The following is a 7445-nucleotide window of genomic DNA, read 5'->3' as shown; positions in this document are numbered from 1 at the left end:
CCCCCCCCCCCCCCCGTCCTTTCTCTTTCTCGAGGCAGCTGTTGCACATCGACCGGATTTTAATTTTAACGTCGTCAGCGACGAGAACGACGTTGGGGTTCGGGGAACTCTCGGACGCTCCTTCCCTCTGTTCTCTCCTCGTCTTCCTGTAGACGTAAGATCTCGAGGTCGAGCCGTTTCTTCCCGGACGAGGTGGAAAAAGACATGGACGCGAATAAAATTTTTATCATCTTCATAAAATTATACGCGTCCTCGTCGTGTCAACGGCGAAAAACAAAATCGTTTGAAGAATAGCTTGTGCGGGCAAAAGGCAGTTAAGATAGTTGTGGTAATAAAATAAGTTTTTTAAGAATTCGTTGAAACTTTCACCATATAGAGATTTAAAAATATGACCTAATTATTAAGGCAATTAAAAGTAGATTGACTATTCAGCATATAAGGTATACGCAACTAAAGATAATACTTTTTACACGTAAACTAAAAAATAATGTTTTCGTATTTGTAATATTATATATCTATCTCAACTTCGTTCGAAGTTAACATTTATTATTTAGGTAATAAAATAAATGTGTAGGAACGTAATTTTTTCCTTGATAAGTGGTAAATTTATGAATGGTCCCCTTGGTGCGCCACTAAAAATACGGCACTCAGCAATACAACTACCTTAAGTGACAAGTGTCTCGATCAATTGGATGAGATACACTTTGCGCGTTAGAATCGCAATATTTCCGCCCCGATCGAGAGTCACCCGCGTGTAACGTCGAAGTCTCGGCGGATCGGCGGCGCGACTCTTCGAGTCCCGAAACACGCGCGCGTTAAACGCCCACGAGGGCGCACTTCGATTATCCCCGCTGTTGCAATTTATCCGCGTGCCAGCGAGCACAATATGCCGATATTAATTGCGAACATGCGCACGACGCGGCCCGATAAATGCGTCTCGTTTAATGAAACACGCGTTTATCTGGCGCGGTGAAAAGCTCTCGCACGGCCGGCGATCCGAAATGCATCGTAATTTATAACGAGAGTCCGTGCTGGCCCCCTTTTTCTCGTTTGTTTTTCTTCCTTCTCTTTTTCTCCCCCCTCCGTCCCCCCGCTCTTTTTTATTCACTCCATTTCGTCCCTATCCTCGCTCTTACCTGTCCTGGGTAACTGCCGTGTTCCGCAGCGGCGATCATTCGTGCGAGTACTGTAACACTAAAGAGAGTTTCCACGTGAACAAAAAAGATAATTAGAATTGTCCGAGACAAAGTTTTCCTTTATTATCCGGTTATATATCTGGTTTAATCCAATGTTAATTAACTTCAACGTTGGCTTAACTGGCCTTTCTCTCTCTCTCTCCTTCCCTCCCTCCCTCCCTCCCTCCCTTTCTCTCTTTCACTCACTCACTTTCTAGTTCTATCTCCAGCAAGAAATAAACGACGATAATTTTTTTTAATAAAGCCGAGACGATCCTAGCATTAGTGTTTGCCATATTTCATATTCAGGACAACTCGTACTTCGAGAATACACTCTTGACATTTCGACATCTAAAACTGGGGCGGCGTCTTGTATATTCCGAAACCTTCGCGTACGCTCCGAAATCTCTGAATAATATGAATTTGGAATCTGGCTTTCGAATTTACTCGACACGTATCTCCAAAGAATACAAGACTGTTATTTCGATGTGTCTACTAAAATATTACTATTATCATACCATCGTATAATTACACAAATTCACACGTTAGGATCTTATGGAATTATTTTCACATCAAAGTAATGACGAACGAAAATCTTTCGTCATTTTTAGCGTCTCGCGAGACTCGCTCGGCTGCAAATTTTCGCGAGCTGAATTTTTTTCCTTCGTGCGGTTTTCTCATCACCCGTCCTTCTTATCTGCGATCCCTCGAGTCCTCCTCTCTAGTCGCAGTGGGAACGAACGAGAGAGAAAGAGAGAGAGAGAGAGAGAGAGAGGAAGGTTCTCTCCCACCCGAAGAGCCCGCGAGTCCCTCCGAGTATCGATCCCGAGTCTTGGCACGTCAAACGCGTACGCGTATCGTCGTTGATTTCATATACGTGGTGTCTCAGCCTCGGAGACGAGGCAATATCTCGCCGAGAAGCTGACCCCATGACAAGCGACGTGGTTAACGTTTGCAAGATCGAAATTTCCCGCTTGTCGAGAGAGATAATTTTACGATTGAGCCGCGCGCGCAGCGTGTATCATCGTCGCGTAATTGCGAAGTCGTGACGTTTCTTGCGAAGCGACGCGTCGATGCGAAAGCCGAGACCCGTTTCGAGGATTGATACCAGGTTAGTTCGATAGATTGATACGGATTCAATTTCACTTAGCGTGTCTTTCGCCCATATTATTGTCATGACACCCAATATATCGAAGGTACGTCGGTAATAATCGTCGCCATTTATCGACCGCGTTGTTAATTGTGCGCTCGCAAGCGAAAGTTAATTTTTATTATAATTAACGACTTTTCTCTCCAGTCGAACGTTTCGCCGATTTGAATGGCGCGAAAGCAATCATAAAAAGAAGCCATAAAAAGTCGACTGAGGATCTTTTTTTTATTTATTTTTATTTATTTTTTTTTTTACGTGAATGATCATAAATATTTGATGTGCTTATTCCGTTTCTGAAATATCTTCTTGGTTTCTCCTTATTTTTTTCAAAAAGTAGCGAGTGAATCTATATTTATGTGTCTAAATAATAATAAATCATAAAGCATTTGGTAATATGCTATATTTTATTAATAATAACGACTTTTAATTGGAGTCGAAATGACCCCAGGTGAGTATTCCCAGATTAAATAGCCTTAGTTACCGTCTTTTTGTTACCTCTCCTATCAAGAAGCGGTCACTATTACACTTTTTTTGTTCCGGTGACCGGACGTGTACTTTTTCACACATTCCCCGTGTTAAAGTAAGACGAAATCTCAGCGGGGCATTTTTAACGCAAAATATTTTGCCGCGTATTTCACACGGCCGCGTTTCTGCGCTCGCGACGTCATCGCAAACAAGACGCTAATCGCGGGTAAGGGACGTGGAAATCGGCGGGTAAACGTCGCCTCTCGCTCGGTCTAATTGAACCTTCGTCCGATCGGTGCGCCGCACAAAATGCGCGCAACACAACCATCTCACTCAATTCCATATCTCTTGCAATTCCACGACACGATGAAGAGATAAGAAACGCGCGACGAGAAAACAGGTACATTCGTACACGCGATTGAAAAGGTGCAGGGAGGGGAGGGGGGTGGATTTATCGTCATCGCCGGATGAAACGATGCGCCTCTGTACGACTGTACGACATCCGTACCGGCGCGTAATGAGATTCATCGCGGCGGATATACTCGTTGCGATCTGTCGATACGTCATCGTTTACACGCGAAGCACAAACATCCGCGGAAGCTATCGCGATTCTCGACGACGACGACGTTTTAGCGGATAGCCACCATCCACGATGATTTCACGATTATCGGCGAGCGCGCGCCGGTTCCGCGAGTGTTACGCAAACTCGAGTAGATAGTAAAATCGAGTTACCTACTTCGGCATCGCGGCGGTATCGATGCGGCGGAGAATGCGAATGCGTCGTGTATACATGCTGAGAAGGAAAGAGAGAGAGAGAGAGAGAAGGATAGATATAGTAGTGGGCGTTCGTATGGGTAGTCGTCTCGTGTGTACACGAGAGGCAAGCGGCTCCATGAATGAACCTGTGAGGGTCTCTTTCTCTCTCTTTCTCCGCGAGATTTGCTACTTTCGACGTGACTGTGCACCATCAACTATCCGTTGCGCGCAGTGTCAGTGGGCCGAAATTTGCAAGCGCGATTTCTTCGGACGGATGCGATAATCGGGCTCCACGAGCCGTCCGTTGATCGTACATTACATATCTGACAGCGTACACGGGAAAGGAATTATTTTATCGCGTGTGGGAATTAAAATATCTTTCGAATAATTTGCGCGAATCGGGGTCGAGCGAAATCTCGTTGTGGCTGCATTATCGGGTGCGACTTTTCATTTTCGGCGTTTGACGTTGCCCGAAAGATACATCATTTTCGCGTTAATCGCGCTTGAACTAGTCGAGAGTTACGCTATTTTGTCATCTGATCTTTTATCCACGACACTCGGTATCGTTCGGCAGATCGATGTCATCTCGATCTCATCTCGCTAAAATATTAGTCCCGTCGGGGTGATCAATTTTCTCGATCGCAAACACCCGCGGCGGGCCGGGTTACGCGCTGCAAATCGTACGAGAATGGCAGAATCAATTATTTCTCCGTTCGACTGTGACTTTACGGCCGGCTGGGACAACAGCTCGGTGGTGAAACCGAGGAAGAGGAAGAGCGCGGCGGTCGGCGTCGCGACGCGTTCGAAAGAAATGGAAAATCAACCGCGACGGGCCGGTCCTCTTCTTATCTGCTCGGCCGCGGAGGAGACATAAATTACACCCGATCTTTAACGCTTTCGCTTTAAATCGCTTTTAACATACTGCAAATTGTATCGATACCAAATTATGATGATTACTTCAGGATCGATAAGCGATTTTCTTCGAGAAACTCTCTCTATCTTCTTTTTTTTTCCCCCCTCCTCTCTCTTTCTCTCATCCGATTTTCCGAATGAGCAGTAACGAAAGAGATGAGGTCTAATAATTAAAAAATCAATATTTGTGGTAATTTGTTTTTTGTGATAATTAACTTTTTTTTAAATGAACATCTCGCGAGGAGAGCGATTGTTTGAACGGATTGGCGACGCCGCTCGTGAAAGTTACGATGAAATCGATTCTCCAGTAGTGTTTCGCACGAGTTTTGTTTTACGACGGGCGCGTTTTAGCTCGTAAACGCCTAGATCCAAGTAGCGCCACGTGCGCTCACCACGACGGGAAAATTAATCGAGCGATTAAACAATTACGTAGGAGCGCTATAAATCACACGTCCTCGGATGGCTGTGCAATTCGGCGAGTTTCGCAACTCGGACATTCGGCGCGGCTCCTTGTGCGCCGGGGCGAGATTCATGAGAGAAAGTGTTCGCGCATTCTTACGCGCCGATACGACAATGTGTGCAACACAGCGCGGCATATGCGTATTGTAATATAACGGCCGACGCGCGTAACGATTCCGCCTCATCCTTATTTTATGCCATCCGGTTTCGTTTGCGTCCAACCGAAGAGAGCGCGCGCGTAACACGACGTGGACGACAGGCGTCTCTTGTCCGTCGCTCTTGTTTTAATGAGGCGCGCAAGTGTAAAAAGTGCTGGAATCGAGTTAACTTAATCACGTGTTTATCGGCCTCTTAAATCAAGTATTTTCTTGACTTAAATATATTTTAATAGCTTGTAATAAATAATTAAATGCAGTATTTAATTTGTAGGTGAATTACTAAATGTAAATATAAAATGACTCTAAATTTAAGAGAGTAATTAGTAGAATTATGTAATGTTCATTTCCATTGAAGAAATTCAACGGTCTTAAATTTCGATGTTTCTGCCGAGTAAATATTTCCTAAAAATAAATTCTGATATTCTCAATGTTATGAATTTAAAACTCGCTATATGTTAAATTATCCAAAGAAATAAATATTGGAAAGAATGTTATTTTTTTGCTTAAATGGCCTTGATTACTTTCAGAATTCGACAAAAAATGTCACATTTGGTCGCTATTTTGATGTCTGAGAGTCACTTTTTCCGTCAAGAAACATTTACCATTTCATTTTTTTTTTGTTCCGGTGACTGGATAGCAACGCTGAATAATAAATATCGTGGAAAGCGCGGAAATTAAAAAAATCTCTGTTCCAAGAAATTTTCGCAATCCGATTCACGACTACGGTCCATTCTCGATGTCACGTCGTTAAGTGACGTTTAATCAATATTAAAAGAGCATTATTTAAATAAAAGAACTTTTTTCAATAAATACTTTTTTCTCATCGGTGATACAAAAGTCCGCTAAATATTTCAACAAGCGCGTGTGTTGCGCCGTTCGCGTCAATGTTTTTAACGTTGCAACAACTGTTGACGATCGAAATTCTATGAGAGACGAGGGGACACTCGATATTTCGCAGGCTACGACGTTATTCCCGGGCGATGTTTCAATCAAGGTAGCGCCGGCGCGTTCGAGCGCTAAATACACGGTGAAAATGCGAAGAGTCCGCGGAGGAGTGAGTATTCGCGAAAGTGATTCGATAACGCTGCGAGTCACTTTTACCGGCGCTGCCAATGTCGAAGTCGGCGAAATTGACGGGTTCTCTCCTCCGTCCGGCCGCGTGTTAAACAAACGACACAGCCGGTTCTACGACACGCGAACAATGCCGTTCCCGCGGCAGTAAGTGCCTCCACCTACACAAATATTGATACGCGCGACCGCGGGCCCGCGTACAGGCGGCTCGTTAAGGCAAACCGGTAATTATTGTACCCGCGACGATGAGGAGGATGAAGATGACGCGGTGAAAAGAATCCCGTGAATCATCCGTGGGGACGAGAGAGAGATATATCGGATTTCTCGATCGGGGTTCGATGTGGAAGAGACGGAGATAAAATTCCGGCGTCGATTAGAAGATTGAGATAAAAAGGAGGTATCGTGTACGGAAGTTTAAAGTCAGGTCTCTCGTTTAAAATTGTATAAACAGATAGTTTGACATATGTTGACTGCCGCGTCAGCCATGTGTAGTTTTCGTTTAGGTCCCATTATTCTTCTGCAGATGACTATTTTATTTGTCTGACTAGGAAAATGATTTTACGGAATATTTAGAAGGATATTGAATACAGGAAACAACAAAATATTATTGATGTGACATACGGAAATTTTGGGTCCGGTGGACCTTCGCGCGTGATTCAGTCTGATGATCAACATGTTTTCAGGTATACAAGATGCCTGATAATTATCTCGGGATCCGTAGTGTGCGGGTAGAACGGATTAAACTGAGTGAGAAAATCATCATATATCATTTTGTCAAAATCGCAATAATTAATGAGGAATTAATTAATCTGTATAAGCTAATAATCGCACGGGAAACAGTAGGCTGGACTCTATATAAAGTAAAAAGTATGGCGTTACTTCTGAAGATCTAACAACGATGGGCATCAACTGATAACGAGAGGCGTGTTTCTTTCCTACGTGCAGCCTTGTCATATGCCGCTCACCGCTTATTCCGCATCTAGAAATCGTTGCTAGGACATCTTCAGAGGTAAGCCGTTTTCCTTTGTACAGAGTCTGACTTACTGTTTCCGTGCGATCATTAGCTCATACAGATTAATTCATTTCTCATTAACTATTGCAATTTTTGCAAAATGGCATATGATTTTCCTGTTCAGTTCAATTTGTTCTACTTGCACGGATTCCGAGATAATTATCGGACACCCTGTATAAATAGACGCATCGTTTCGGCGTGTCATCACTGTCACTGATGGCAGCTGACATACTGATCAATAGTCGAATTCGAGAGCGTCCACAGCAACAAGCGTCCGATGACGTGAC

The 7445-nt window shown here is 43.9% G+C and overlaps 1 protein-coding gene across 5 annotated transcripts in view; it reads left to right on the top strand.

Moving 5' to 3' along the window:
• The window catches only part of LOC106743841 (nuclear receptor coactivator 3-like), a 124062-nt gene that overhangs the window by 54548 nt on the left and 62069 nt on the right, over window positions 1-7445 (top strand). The gene's annotated exons all lie outside the window — the stretch shown is intronic.

The sequence above is a fragment of the Dinoponera quadriceps genome, unplaced genomic scaffold (genome assembly GCF_001313825.1).
Source record: "Dinoponera quadriceps isolate SergipeBrazil2010 unplaced genomic scaffold, ASM131382v1 scaffold1153, whole genome shotgun sequence".
Lineage (NCBI taxonomy): Eukaryota > Metazoa > Arthropoda > Insecta > Hymenoptera > Formicidae > Dinoponera > Dinoponera quadriceps.
Note: the sequence above shows the minus strand (reverse complement) of the source record. Positions and strands in the feature narration are given on the sequence as shown.